The following is a 15326-nucleotide window of genomic DNA, read 5'->3' on the forward strand; positions in this document are numbered from 1 at the left end:
ACAAAATAAATACAAGCCCACAAATTAAACAACAAGCCCACACATAAATTATTACAAACCCAAAATAGAAAAATAAAAAGCCCAAAAAATTGGGTTAATTATTACAAGCCCACAATTAAAAAATTTGGAAGCCCACAGGTTGGGTTCTCTCAATGAATGGGTTTAGGCTTACCTTTTTAGCACAGCCCAGCTGCTCTGATATTGTTGCAAAAACCCAGTTGGGTTTTGGTTCTTTTCCTTGGTGGCGTCCCAGCAGAGGAAAAACAGGTTCAAAACAGCAGGTCCAACAGCAAATGAAATGAAGCAGATGCAGATGCAAATGCTATGAAATGAAATACATAATAGCTAAGAAAAAACACAGATAAAACACAGCACCAATCCCCGGCAGCGGCGCCAAAAACTTGGCAGGTCCGGAAAGGTGTATAAATGAAGCAATAGAAACGGGCCTACAGTAATACCGCAAGTGCACGGTCGTCGGTTGTAGCTCGTGCAAGTACGGGTCGATCCACAGAGATCGGGTGTGTTTTGGAGTGTTTAGCTAATTGGGTTCCTAGATTTGCTTTGGGCTTAGAAGCCTTTTGGCTTAAATTGGGCTTGAGTACTAATGGGTTTGAATGCCCTTTGAATGAATTGGGCTTAGTGGGTTTGTTAAAAATAAAATGAACTGAGCTTGGGCTCAGTTATCTTTGAAGTGCAAATGGGCTTTGGTTCTGGAAACTGGTTTGAGCGTTGGGCTTAACAATTCACTTGTGAGTTGGGCTTAGTAGTGAACTAGGCTTTGGCCTTAACTGGGCTTCAGAGGCTTTTGGGAGTGAACTGAGCTTTGGGCTCAGTTGGTTGGGCCTTTAGCCTTTGGTTTCACTGAATTGGACTTGGGCTCAGGAGTGAAGTGAGCCTTGGAGAGCAAAGCAAGCAGCAGGAGTGCAAGAGAGGCAGCAGCAGCTGAAGAAGCTACAGCAGCGACAGAAAATGCACAGCAGTGCAGTAGCAACAGAGCTGTAGCAGCAGTGCAGTAAATGCAAAGCAGAAATGCAACAGAGTTGCAGGTCAAACAAGTAGTAAAGAAAGTGCAAAACAGAAATGCAAGTAGTAATGCAGCAGTGCAGGTAAAGCAAATGAGAAGTGAAAGTAAAACAAATGAAAGAAAACAAGAAAGCAAAGTTAAACAGTAGAAGATGGAATTGTGGATGAGAATGAAGGTTGATGGCAAACTAGGGCATTGATTCCACCTCTTAACCTAGACTAAGTCGGATATTCCAATTGCAACCAAATTATCCTCCCAAGGTACTAGCTATCTGATTAGAGCATAACTAGTCTGAGGTTTGGACCATAATCAATTAACATGGGCTGCTGCACTTTCAATCACAGGGGTATCCTAACTACAATGTATGCCTGACATACAATGTGAGAGCAAAGTGATGAGAGGCCAAAATTGTAGTCTCCTACACAGTGGCATTAAGGTTTCATCTTCACCCTAGTGGTGAATTAGAACATGCTAACACCTAGAACTAAACAGGAACAATTACAAATGAACAGGAGCATTAAACTAACAACACATCAACAATTACACAACATCAAACACAACACAGTGAACAAGAAGAAAAATATGCAAATGATGAAAATTGACAATGAAATTAAAATCAAACCTAACCCAATTAGGGGGAAACTTGGCTAGTCCAAGAACAAGTTTTTCATTCTCTACAGATTCCCTTTTATAGCTTACACAAAAAATCCTAATTTCACAAAACCCTAAATTTGCAGACCCTAACTTTTGGGGAAAATCGAATTCGACATACCCATGTGTAAATTGGCTTCGACCCATGCTTTGGGTATGTCCCCTCTGCTTTTCTGAAGCTTTTCCAGCCCTCAATTGTGTCTTCTCCTCGCTGTTGGTGAAACCCTAGCTTCTCACTGTTCTAGCTTGTAGCACCTAGTTAGATGCTAGAAACGAGACAAGGGAGAGACTTGGGATGGAGTGGTGATGTACGGTGTGGTGTGGTGGTGGTGGAACTCGAGGTGATGGTGTTGGCGGCATGGCAGGAGCAAGAGTTGCAGTTGCAGAGCTCTGCAACTGTCGGGTGGAGGAGAAGAAAGAAAGAGGAGAAGAATGGGTCGGGTTCAGGGTATAGGTATAGGTTGCTATTGTGTGAGGCGGGATATCAAATTTAGATGTTGGCGAATCTGAGATGTTGGATCATTGGATCTGAGTGGAATCGAACGGATAGATGGAAGGATGTGTGAAGCGACCGTCGGATTCTGAGGTGCAACGAAGTTAACGGCACCAGATGGAGTTAGGTACTGTAGTGTAAGGCGGAATCATCGGGATTTGATGCACAGGCATAGGAACGACCGTTGGATTCAACTACCATCTAATCTGAAGGCTTGGAATTTCAGCGCTGTGGTGCTTGGCAGAGACTTCCGATTTTGATGATCTATGAAGGAGCGACCGTCGGATGCTCCTGAGAACTGATCTGATGGCTGAGAACGGAGGCGCTTTTGTGTGTAGAAAATGAGGTTGTGCGCACCATTCTTCGCGGTTTCCTTGCGTAATTTCTCCCGGCTTTTCACTACTTTTCTGCTCTTTTCGCTCCGCGACTCATCCGAACTTTATTTATTACCTAAAAATGCAAAATTAATTAATAAAAATATTTATTCTTGAAAACAATGAAAATACAGAATATGGGATAAAATGTAGAATTAATGCGCAAGAGATGAGTTAAAATGCCAACAAAAAGGGATAAATATATACAATATTTGGCACTCATCAAATACCCCCAAACCTGAATTTTACTTGTCCTCAAGTAAAACAAAACTAAGGAAATCCTAACTATACCACTGTCGCTGGTCTCTCGAATGCATTTAGCGTATGCACTAAGCCTTTTAAACCACTAAGTGTCCCTAGTGGATAGTCGAGTCTGGCAACTTAAATACTTGCATTTGGTACATTGCCATTGTACTGAGAACAACATTTACCTGAATTGTTCTGCCTGCTTGATTAGTGATTTTACTCTGCCAACCTTGTAATATGTTGTTCATGTTATCAATAATTCCTTGACAATTCTTTTGTCTTGATCTATGAAATAAAAGAGGTATTCCCAAATATTTTTCACAAAGACCCATAACTTTCATGTTAAGTATATCAGAAATATTAGACTTGGGATTATTAGAAGTATGCTTACCAAAAGATATGGTTGATTTGTGCGTATTGATAACCTGCCCTGAAGCTTGACCAAAAATCTGAAGTAGATGTTGGAGATGCACCATTTGAGAACAAGTAGCTTGAAAGAACAATAAACAATCATCTGCAAAAAAACAGGTGATTGATATTTGGACAATGTTGGTTAAATTTTATTCCCTTAAGAAGAACTGAATCAACATGATGCTGTAAATGTCTTGAAAAGGCTTCCATGACGAACAAAAATAAATATGGAGACAAAGGGTCTCCCTGACGAAGGCCACGAGTAAGAGAAAAAGTGGAACTAGGACTACCATTGGTAAGAATCGAAACATTGGTTGTAGAAATATACTTCTCAATCATAGTAATCCAGTCCTCATGAAAACCCAGTTGTCTAAAAATAAAAAGCAGAAAAGACCATTCTACCCTGTCGAAAGCTTTCGACATGTCTAATTTCAAACCTACAAGAGCTCGATTAATATTTTTAATCTTCATACTATGCAAAATTTCATGGGCAATAATGATATTGTCATGGATGTGTCTACCAGAAACAAATGCAGTTTGAGTAGGTGAAATAAGATCACAGAGAAGCGGTTTCAAACGGTTAGCTAAAATTTTTGAAATTATTTTAGCTAACATTACAAAGACTAATAGGTCGATAATCTGCTGGTGTTTGGGGATATTGAATTTTTGGGATCAACACTTGATAGGTATGATTTATGGCTTTGAGCATATGTTTGTGAATAAAAAAGTGTTTAACCATAGAAATTACCTCATTACCAATAATATCCCAACATTGCTGATAAAAAGCTGCTTGAAATCCATCATTTCCTGAAGATGCCCAAGGTCTGATCTGAAAAACTGCATCCTTGATTTCTTGAGCATCCGATATCTGGATAAGAGAATCATTCTGAGTTGTAGAAATAGATGGAGGAAAAATGTAACGACCCGAATAATTTTGTTGGGCTTTGAGCTCTAGCACAACCAATATGAATGTTCGTTTAGGTAAGTTACCTAAAACCGAATAATCAGATTAGTAGATACCTTGGACAAGGCTACAATATTTTGCCCATGAGTGCCACGTAAAGGGCATGAGAAGCTAAGGGTATCTTAGTCCATGTCACTTTAAAATCAGAGATAAACATTCTCCTTGTTATTTCCGACTTTCTCTTCTCTCAAAACCGTTGTTTTTTTCCCAACCATTTCACACAGACAAGAAACTGTTGATTTGTGAAGAAAAATTTGACTGGAACTCGCTCTCCGTTTACGATTAAGGATTTTGAAACGCAAAGGTAGGGGGTTCTCTCTCAATTGTTTATTTCATGTTTTCTTCATTGTTTTCACTGTATTCAATTTGTGCTTTTTATTTTCTGATTTGGATTAAATTTTCGTTTCTCCTTATTTCGGAATTAGTGGATGTGAATTCGTTGTACCACCTTCCTTTTAATAGCTACTGTATTTGATTTCAAAGTCCACAGATAAATGTTTGCTTGTCGTTGCCAAGAGATCCATTCTTCCTAATTTTATTCCCAAATGCAAATTTACTGGGTTGAACAGCTTGGTTTCAAATGTCATTTCCGTTTTCATCTTTTGTTTCATTTTGTTTCACTCCCTCTATTTCAATCTTGGTTTAGTAAATTAACCCATGCTTGGGAGCATCTGTTTTCAGTTGATGTTGAAACGAACTTGCACAACATTTTTCATAACTATTACAATCCATGCAAATTAATGATTTGATGATTTGATATGTTATCTCAACCAAGAGCTAGACAAATTTTCTTCACTAAAATCTCCAAAGCACTCATGCATTCGATTTCCTCTGAATTGTTCATAATTTTGAAATTGCTCATCACCTGTTTGCAAAAATGATCCAGTGACCAGCGGTATTGATTTAACTTCACCATTTTTAAAGGTTTGAAACTTTTCATATGGGTTCTGTATTTTACCCTCCCCCACCCAGTAACTAGTAAATTTATCCCAATGTTTAGTAACTCACAAATTTTAGTTCAAGTTTTGCTTTGTAAAATCCCTGTTTACATAACTTAACTTGGCAAATGGTGGCCAGGGGCGGAGCCAGAATTTTGAGAGAGGGGGTGCAAATTTTTTTTTTACTGCAACAGAGAAAGACTAGCAACATTTATAGCAACTACATGACACCAGGATACTGAAAATAGAGTAGAAGATGTAACGGAGAAAAAAAAACGTATTAGACTAACTAATGAGAGTATGAGAGTTGCGTTGCGTTTTTGGAGTACTAGTCTCTCCTACTGTGAACGATTATGGGAGAAAGAAAGTCAAAATGGATTTTTCTTTTGGGCTTAGGGGGTGCAAGTGTTGAGATTTTAGGGGGTGCAAACTCTCTCTTTTTTTTTTTTGGCTTGCATATACTAGACTTCCTATGGATTTTGAAAACGTGAGGGGGTGCAACTGCACAAGGTTGCAACATGTTGCCTCCGCCCCTGATGGTGGCTTTTAATTTCTTTTAAGTCTTCAATTTGTACTTACTTGGATACAACGGTGTTTGCATTTTACTTTCATTGTTAACCTCTGGGCAACTAGGACTAACTTGGCTTGATAAAAAAAAAATAATCCAGTTTTGTAACAGTTGTGAGACTTTGCCATGTTTAAATCACATTTGTGTCAAGTATTCATCTCCCTTGGATATTCATTTGCCGATAATCTTGCTTACTTCTTGTAGCTAGTGATTTCACTCCCTCTTTTAAGAATGAATGCATTTAATTTTGGTATATCGATTTACTTCCACTTTGGTATTTTTGTTTACGGAGAAGGCTTTTGTGTAAGTTGCGGCATCGCTGCGTTTCACTTTTGTGAATTTTCTGTGGTTTAGAAATGTTATTTTATCTGAGAGTTTGCTTGAGATTGCTGCCAGTAAGAACTAGAAGCTCTACTTTAGGAACGTCGGGCCTAAGTGGCACCCCACCACCTCGGTGGCTACCCGGAAGATCGTTGCGGCAACGATAGCTGGTCACCAGAACTACCCTGACGGCGACACTGGCCATGAATAGTAGAGTAAATTTGCTTTGTGGCTCTTAATATTTTTATGATTTACGTTTGCATAAGAATTACGTTTCTATTTAGCTGGTGCTTTTCTTTATTATCCATGTTTAACTCTCGCATACGTTTTTGTTGTTATACCCTCTACTGGGCTTTCGCTCACCCCCTTTGTTTTGTTTTCCCCCCTCAGAGTACGAAGAAAAGTTGTGGCAGTAAGCCGGGAGAGCTCACGGAAGCATTAGCGCTATGAAAGTTGGTATTCTCATACTTTTTGATGTGTATATCACGGGGTACCTGGGAGTTTAGTTTGTTTGCCTTGATCCCATATCATTTTGTATATTTTGCTGTTATCATTGGGATTTTGGACATGATCTCAATATGGTCTGTAACAAAAAAAAACTTGTCTGTTTCGTATACAATGGTTTTGGTCTTGGGTATTAAGTGCTTGTCTAATTTTGTTAAAACTCTTGAACTTGATTAATTTTGCTGCTTATAGTTTAGTTTACTGTATTTTATGTACAATATGTCTTTTACCTTGACATGAATTTACTAAGTTATCAAGGGTGTTAGCCTAAGTTTTTAATTTCCAGTATCTACAAGTCATTTGTTTGGAACTTCATAGATGACAACAAACTTTGTTTTCATGGTTTACCACTTAAAGGGAATTCTTCTTGTACATCTTTGTTCATTTTTTTAGACCTTCTTATGAGTACTGGCGTTATTAAATGCTCATTTTACATTTTGAAAATATTAGACTCACTTTGACAAGTTCTATTGGATTTTTCATGGACAAGCATGTAGTCATTATTTTACTGTCCTTCACTATTTTCTCTTTGTATAAATTTTTTTGTTGTTTATGTATCATATTACACGTCGAGTGACGTACTGGTGGGCTTGGCCTTGCTAATGGATTGAAAACCAGCCCATTAGGAGGGAAAATTCACCAGTCCGTTACAGAAAAGCTGCAAAATATCCTGGTTAGGTTGAGGGTTAGACGTATTAGATATATCCATAAAGTGCTTACGAAAAATATCTTCAATATCATTTTTGTTATCATACCATATACCCAAAGGATCTTGAATAGCACCAATGTGAGATCTTCGCTTATTAAAATTAGCTACAGAATGAAAATAAGCCGTATTGCGATCAGCTTCTAGAAATTTGTCACCTGCCTGTTTGTTGATGGGCTAAAATTGTAAAACCAAATTTATGCGCTGACATCCTGCAAAGGATAATGCCACTGATAAGTGATGAATACTTCTCCACTTTACTAATTCACCTAAATTTGAGCATGTAGCAACAATCCCATATACCTTGTGAATTTATAACATTATTAATGTATGACCAGCCTTGTATTTCCTGTACTGCTTCACTCTTATCATTATTGGTGCGGCATGACGGCTGAGTGTTGCTCTCAGCAGAGCAACACGAATCTCCAAGCATTAAATAAGGAGGCATGTACGAAATACCTGTACAGGCTATAACTCTCGGAGTGTTATACTAGCCCGATCGAGCATCTGGACTGTCCGTATCAGTCTCAGAAACGATCACGACCATCCAACTTCACCAGCATGATTGGATGGCTTAGATCGAATCCATAACCCTCAAGCAGGTATTGGAATGTTCAACACCGGACCAATGCGGATCCCGCATGGTCGGCCTCTCCAAAATGGTAGCATGGCTTTCCAATTTGTACAACCCAAGAAGCGTGGACGAGAAACCCTAAATTAGGGTTTGCAGCACATTACATGTGTCGCAAATCAGTCTCAACCATCCGTTTTCGCAGGCATAGATGGAGGGTGTAGATGTAGATTCAAAGGGCCCGGAGCATGTCAACACAAACACCGTGGGCCCGCCTACATACATGACCGATCGGTCAAGACCAAACATGGATGGTCGTCCCAATTTGTGCGCCCAAACAAGGCATGACGCACGGCTGGCAAAACCCTAATTAGGCAGGTCCAGTTAGGGGTGTAAATTTTGCCCGGCAGCTCGAGGCCCAGTGCCGTCCGCCCTGTCCCATGACAGCCCATGGGTGATCGTGGCCCTTTACGGGCTGGCCCGACCTAGCTCATTTAAATAAGAGGGTGGGCACAGGCCACAATTCAGATTTTCTTGCCCGGCCCAATACCCTCCCTATTATCCCGTCAATGCTACCCGTCATGTTAGCCCGCTAGTGTTATCCATTTACCTAGCCTAATTGACTGTTCTCATTTGTTTTATCCTAGAATATACTTGGTACATATACTTAATACAGTCAACCCTCATAGTTTTCATATGTATTTCTTAACTTTTATACCATTGGAGTCTAATTTTGTTAACCATATAGAGAAAATATTGAGCAAAATCTAAGGCAGTTTCCTTTTCTGATGATTCAATTCAGGAAAAACTATAAGAAGTTTGGTTTATCTTATTCCCATCTCAATTCTCGTATTTTATTATTAATTTTAAGTAAAACTTGTGTATTATTACTACTTTCTTTTTATTTTTAACAATATATATGTATAATATATATATTTATTTGTAATATTCAAGGCCCTCCCGGCCCTACCCGCCCGAGCCCAAATTACAAAACAGGCTTGGGTAGGTCATGGGTACTAACTATAGATAAATAACCCTTCCCGCCCGGCCCTTTTAATTTCATGGATAAGAGATGTTCCGGCCCGCCCTATACCGTCCCATTTAATAAATAGGTCGGGATTCCCGGCCCGGCCCAATTTACACCCCTAGGTCCAGTGAGTATCAACACAATCACTGTGGTTCCACATATCTTCGCACCCGATCGGCCAAGGCATATCATGGGTGGTCGTCTCGATTCGCACGCCCAAACTAGGCGTGGTCACATCTCCCAATTGCAAACTAATCTCGACCACTCAACTTTGTCGGACAAATTGAGCGGCTCAGATCACGTTTCTATGGGGTATTAAGGTATGGACGTGTACACCAGCCCGCCGTCTGTATACCAGACTAATCGGCCAAGACCGACCAAGCTTGGTAGTCTCTAAACGCGCGCCCGACCGACCAAGCTTGGTCGTCTCGGCCAAGACCGGATTTCTGTCGCAAATTGATCTCAACCACTCAACTTCGTCGGACAAATTGAGTGGCTTAGATCACACTTTCACGAGACAATGAGGTATGGGCGCCTACGCCGGCATGCCGTCTACACGCATGCACGATCGGCCCGACCAAAATTGCGTCCCAAGCTTGGTTTCGACCAAGCTGAAGAGTGATGCTTGCGCACCTCTTCATAAACCCTAATTCCACTAACGGTCGCAGATGAATGTCTCAAAGATCATCTCGTCCGTTCAACTTCACCTGCTTGGTTATACAACCCTGGTCAGGAGTTAACTGGTCAATGAGGTGTTGTGGTGATTACCATCCGCCACTCTACCACACCAAGTGATCGGTCAAGTCAGGACTTACCTGTACAGCCGCAAACGATCACTTGAAGATGGCTAGACACGCATCTATTTTAAGACGCTTAATCATGACTTACTCCATTAAGCTTCAAACCATCGATGCTTCATACATGCTCAATATATTCGATGCATTACATGCATAGAATTCACGTGATATTTTACAAGTATCAAATTCCAAATAACTTAGTTATTTAACCTAGCATTACATGATACCATTTGTGGGTCCCACGATCCACACACTCGAGACATCAATCATGTCACAAACTGGGGATACATACTGGGGTATTGGTCTGGCGGTTTACAGCGTGCAGCGCACAACACGCCATCACAAGAACATGTCAGGAAGTCATGGACGGTTAGTGATGATAGGAGAAGTGGGAAAGACTGATCGTGTAACACTAACACCCGCAACTCCACTACTCCATCACTCCACTTTCTCCACTTCCCACGAGATACGTGAGTAAGGCTCAATGACTTGTATAAATATGTTCTCCTCCCTATTTCGACAAGACAAGACAACAGAAGCAAGTGTTGATACAACCGTATTCAAACACCGGAACTGATAGCTTACATTCTGCAAGCCAGTTCATCTTTCTGATACAAGTCATACATAGCCAACACCTTCACAATCTCAACACCTTATTCGCTTCCCTCCCTAAGATCAACCCCATCTCCTTCACTTTGTGACCGAAGCAAGTTTGGAACGGCCATTTCTTGGTTTAGGACAGAATTGTACAAATTGATTTCGCGAATCACAAAGCACTCCCGTGCAGTGCATTTGTTTAGGGTTTAGATTCATTCCTCATCCACACACCCCAAATTACCAAATTCGGCAGGAATAGTTTTCACCCATAAACATTGTTGCATATAAAATTCTTTCTGGATAGAAAGCCAATGTTGGGATCCCCATCTTATCAGTTCTCTAGTAAATTAAAATTCACCAGAACTCAACTGCAGCTATGGAAGAGATATCACTTTGGTAACATTGAAGCTAATCTGCACAATATTCAGACTCATCTTCAACAATGCTACGACAATAACTTACCTCCATCTCATCCCACAGTCAAGCAGTTAAGTAATTCTTTCGTAAGATGATTTAATCAATGAAGAAAATGGGAAAAAACACATGGTCCTCTCAAGCGCACCGGTATAAAGAACTAAATGGCCCAAAAGCACATGTGAGGAAACTAGAGACTTCAATCTCTCACCTTTAAAATTTTTTTAGACTTCAATTTCTATAAGCAACATGTAATAGGGTTATTTGATGATCATATATACAAGTATAAAATTTTCTTAGTAAAAGGATTTTTTTCCGGAAAATGGATCATTTGTCCAAATATTTTTAAAACATGGTTCTAATGGACGAGTAAAAATTAGTATGGATAAAATGGACACAAATAAAATAGCAAGAATGAAACTAGATTCATCTTGGCTTAAACTTAAAGAGAGCGAGGATGAAACTGGATGCATCCCGATGTAAATTAAAAATAATAAAAAGTATTTGAAAATGGGTAGGATGAAACTGTTTACATCCTGGCTATTTTTACATTCTCGTCCATTTAAACAATATCAAATTTTACATATTTTCTTTTACCTAAGAATTGTTGATTTTAATCTTTTTAATCAATTTTGTGATTTTTTTTAATCCAAATTTTTACGAATTTTAATGTCTTGGGCTTGATAAAGTTTAAAACATTTTGATGTTTGTTCTGGCAAGTTAAATTACACAACAAAAACAGAAGATGCATGACCACTAAGAGACACTGAGTCTGCACGATCTATAGTTGAGAAACATCCCAACGCGTACAAGAATGCGTCCATATTCAATTTCAATCGTTGATCACCCGAAGATCGTGCGTGCCTCGACTTGTGTTATACATTGAGTTATTTTTTTTACTCGGTTTTATACATTGAGTTAGTGGTACACAACTGACTAGCATGCCTCCCAAGTGGATATTATTCAATTAATTGTGCATTATTAAGAGAAGAAAACGTAATCAAGTGTTGCACTATATAATTGGGTTCAGAAGCCTCTCTCTTCATCATAATCTCTACGAACAACAACTTGTTAGGTATTCTTTCTTTCTTCTTTGCCTTCACCTATCAATCAACATGGCAAGGATCTCAGCATGTCTGGTTCATGCTTTAACCTTATTCGTTCTAATCCATGTTGCACTAGCTGAATACGAGCCTTACACGCCCAACAAGGAAAGTCCATACAAGAAACCAGTTGTAGATCTTACTGTAGAAGCATATCTTCAAAAATACGAAGCTCCAAAATACGTCGATGCAACTCCACCACCACCGGCTTACGTCGCTCCCAAGTACGAAGCACCAAAGTATACTCCTAAATACGTTTACACATCTCCACCACCACCGTCTTACGTCGCTCCCAAGTACGAAGCACCAAAATATACTCCGAAATACGATGCCCCCAAGTACGAAGCACTAAAATATACTCCTAAATACGAAGCACCAAAATACGAAGCACCAAAATACAAAGCACCCAAGTACGAAGCACCAAAGTACACTCCTAAATACGAAGCGCCAAAGTATACTCCTAAATATGTCTACGCATCTCCACCACCACCGGCTTACGTCGCCCCCAAGTACGAAGCACCAGTGTACACCCCTAAGTACGTCTACGCATCTCCACCACCACCGGCCTACGTCGCCCCCAAGTACGAAGCACCAGTGTACACCCCTAAGTACGTCTACGCATCTCCACCACCACCGGCTTACGTCGCCCCCAAGTACGAAGCACCAGTGTACACCCCTAAGTACGTCTACGCATCTCCACCACCACCGGCTTACGTCGCCCCCAAGTACGAAGCACCAAAATACACCCTTAAGTATGTCTACGCATCTCCACCACCACCGGCTTACATCGCCCCCAAGTACGAAGCACCAAAGTACACCCCTAAGTACATCTATACGTCTCCACCACCACCGGCTTATGTTGCTCCCAAGTACGAAGCACCAAAATACACCCCTAAGTACGTCTATGCGTCTCCACCACCACCAGCTTACGTCGCTCCCAAATACGAAGCACCAAAGTATACTCCTAAATCTTCCTACCCATCTCCACCACCGCCAGCTTACGTCGCTCCTTATTACTAGAAATTAGTTTTAGTGCTTATCCAAAGATCTTTCTACTGTCCCCTCTAAAAACATCATGTTCCTAGCTAACATCATTCATCCAGTGTTACATCGTTTATAAGGTATGTACCTGACATCCCCTCATTCACCAAACTGTTATTTGATTTTTATTGTGAGTTTCAATTATGTTTGTTTCTGCAATTTATATCAAAATGAAACTTTTATAGGTTGCAGATATATGTTCACTAATGAAATTTCATTTCCTTTTCGTTTTAATGTTTCTGCATTATGATGCAATATAAATCCAACATATGTGGTTGTCCTTTATTGGGTCCTTCAGTGTAATAAATTGTTTTTAATGTCTTTTGAATCATAGTAGATTTGCATTCTAACATGTCTCATTTCGCATCAAATCTCCAGCTACCTTATTCATCACATATTTTCTTTGGTGTGATTCCAAATTCAGTGCGCCATTGCTGCAGTCCGTCAACGATTACCCATCCTTGGCTAAACTCGTATCCCCTTTTCCAATAGACTTCAGCCAACTAAGATTTTAAGCCAAAATTGTGCAGATGAGCGCAACTGATCAATTATGTCAAACATATAGTAATTGTCTATTCTTATATCAAGAAAAACCCTTCTCTATTCCATGGTGTCTTTGTAGTTGTGCATCATTCATGTTGTTGACATTAGAAATAACCCCTGACATATGCTTTCCTAAAGATATCTCTCTTTTCCAAGACTCCAGCGCCTTCACCATTATAGAGTTAATTTTACCAATGGTTGCTGGAATGAGCAATTCTATTCTAATTGTGAATTCCTTGAAGATCTTCTAACCGGATTCTGCAATTGGATTGACGAGAGGAGCTTCTGTATTCGAAATCCCACACTGAAAAGTCTTGAAAATTCATAATCGACAAGAAAATGAAAATGGTATTAGAGACCGTGCTGTCAAGTTGCAGCTGTGCGTAAGTTTCTATGACGCTTTCATATGTGAAGGAAAATATAACAATACAAATCTTGGGTTACATTGGCTAACTATTTATAACTATGCAGTCATTTTTCTTTGGCCGCCTGTCTAGAGAATGTTTAGATTTGGGTTCATTCAAGCATATTCACTTTCAGTTTACTCAGCTTCATTCATGGATGATTAATCATCTTTTAAGGCTTAGTCCTATGGGCTAGATATTTAACTGCTAGATTGGCCATCCACGTCAGAATGGACAACCTCCTAAGTCCTATGGGATGGCTAATCTAGCAGCTAGATTAGCATCGGGACCACCATATAACGCCGAACCGTTCGGCGTTTTAAATCTCAGCCGTTAAATCAGAAAATTTTCTCCCAGCGCTGAACGGTTCAGTGTTTAGACCACTTTTTGAGCGCCGAATGGTTCAGTGTTTCAATCTCGCTGATAGTTGGACTGCGAGCACTTGGTAGGAGAGAGAACTATCAACTATCACTGTTAACTTTTTTCCAACACTTGTTTTTTGATTTGCAACACTTTTTGGCCAATCTAGCACTCCAATCTAGCCCATAGGGGTTAGCCTAAGTTGAGATAATTCATGATGTGACTATGAGTTCTTGATAGTCATACACTTAAATAATCCAACATGTTTTATGGGAACATTCTCCTCTTACCCTTCATCTATACGGTGTTTGCTTCTTGAATGGAATGCTCGCACTAATTAGAGTGCCATCCAATGCACCAACGACACCTTTGAAAGCACATTCTCTGAGACTTTTATGCTTTATAGTTATAGATGGCTTGTCAAATACATTAGGTGGAGGAACTAAAACTTCAGTAGACCAAATCTTCATAGCAGTCAACACTTCATGAAAATACTTACTAACTCTTTCACCGGAATGTTGAAAGTGATGTAAAATTATAAGATTCCTACAGTTGTGCCCAATTGTGTATAAAAACATTGTCATCTTCTCTTCTACTTCTATGTATTTACTATCCCCTAAAAGCCCTTTGATATAGCAAACAACCATATGTATTTATATAGCCCTTTGATATAGTAAATTGTAGTAAGTTAGTAACAGCAAAACTATCATAGATTTTGTTCACCTTCAAAAATTAGCAAACAACCATTACTCTTAGTCGTACACTTGACTTCTAAGTATATTCTAGTAGACAACCGCAACCCAAAAAACTCCTTAATCTAACTATGGAGGAAAAATCAAAGAAGTGTTATCATTCTAACGTCCTAAGGAAATGAATAAATATTAACGGGACAGTAGAATCTAGAAAAATTCAAGAAACAATATTGGGGTAAGGCAAGTTTAATCAGATTTTTCGAAATATATATCTCAATGAGTAACACTGTAGCATGAATTTTTTAGGGTACATCAACCTTCAAACATGGAACTACAACTTTCTGACTTGATATTTTATTAAGAACAAAAACCATTAAGTGCGATGCAGTCCTGATTAGATGCAATTATACAGAAGGAAGAGAAGACTCGTAAGTAGCGACAACTTAAAAAAAAAAAATCAAGTGTTTAATCGAGAGTAACTAATATGAAATCTAGATAAAGTGTTTGAATTTGATATTACCGAATGAGAATGATCATTGCTGGAAAGGGTTCCAAAAAAAAGAAACCATTGGTAGCA

The 15326-nt window shown here is 39.4% G+C and overlaps 1 long non-coding RNA gene across 1 annotated transcript; it reads left to right on the forward strand.

Annotated features, from left to right (window-relative positions):
* The first annotated feature begins 4297 nt into the window (after window positions 1–4297).
* On the forward strand, window positions 4298–6779 carry LOC113343858. Its single transcript, XR_003357445.1, has 2 exons — window positions 4298–4467; window positions 6381–6779. It is a non-coding gene; the product is annotated as an uncharacterized LOC113343858 (long non-coding RNA).
* Window positions 6780–15326: the final 8547 nt, after the last annotated feature.

The sequence above is a fragment of the Papaver somniferum genome, unplaced genomic scaffold (assembly GCF_003573695.1).
Source record: "Papaver somniferum cultivar HN1 unplaced genomic scaffold, ASM357369v1 unplaced-scaffold_7, whole genome shotgun sequence".
Lineage (NCBI taxonomy): Eukaryota > Viridiplantae > Streptophyta > Magnoliopsida > Ranunculales > Papaveraceae > Papaver > Papaver somniferum.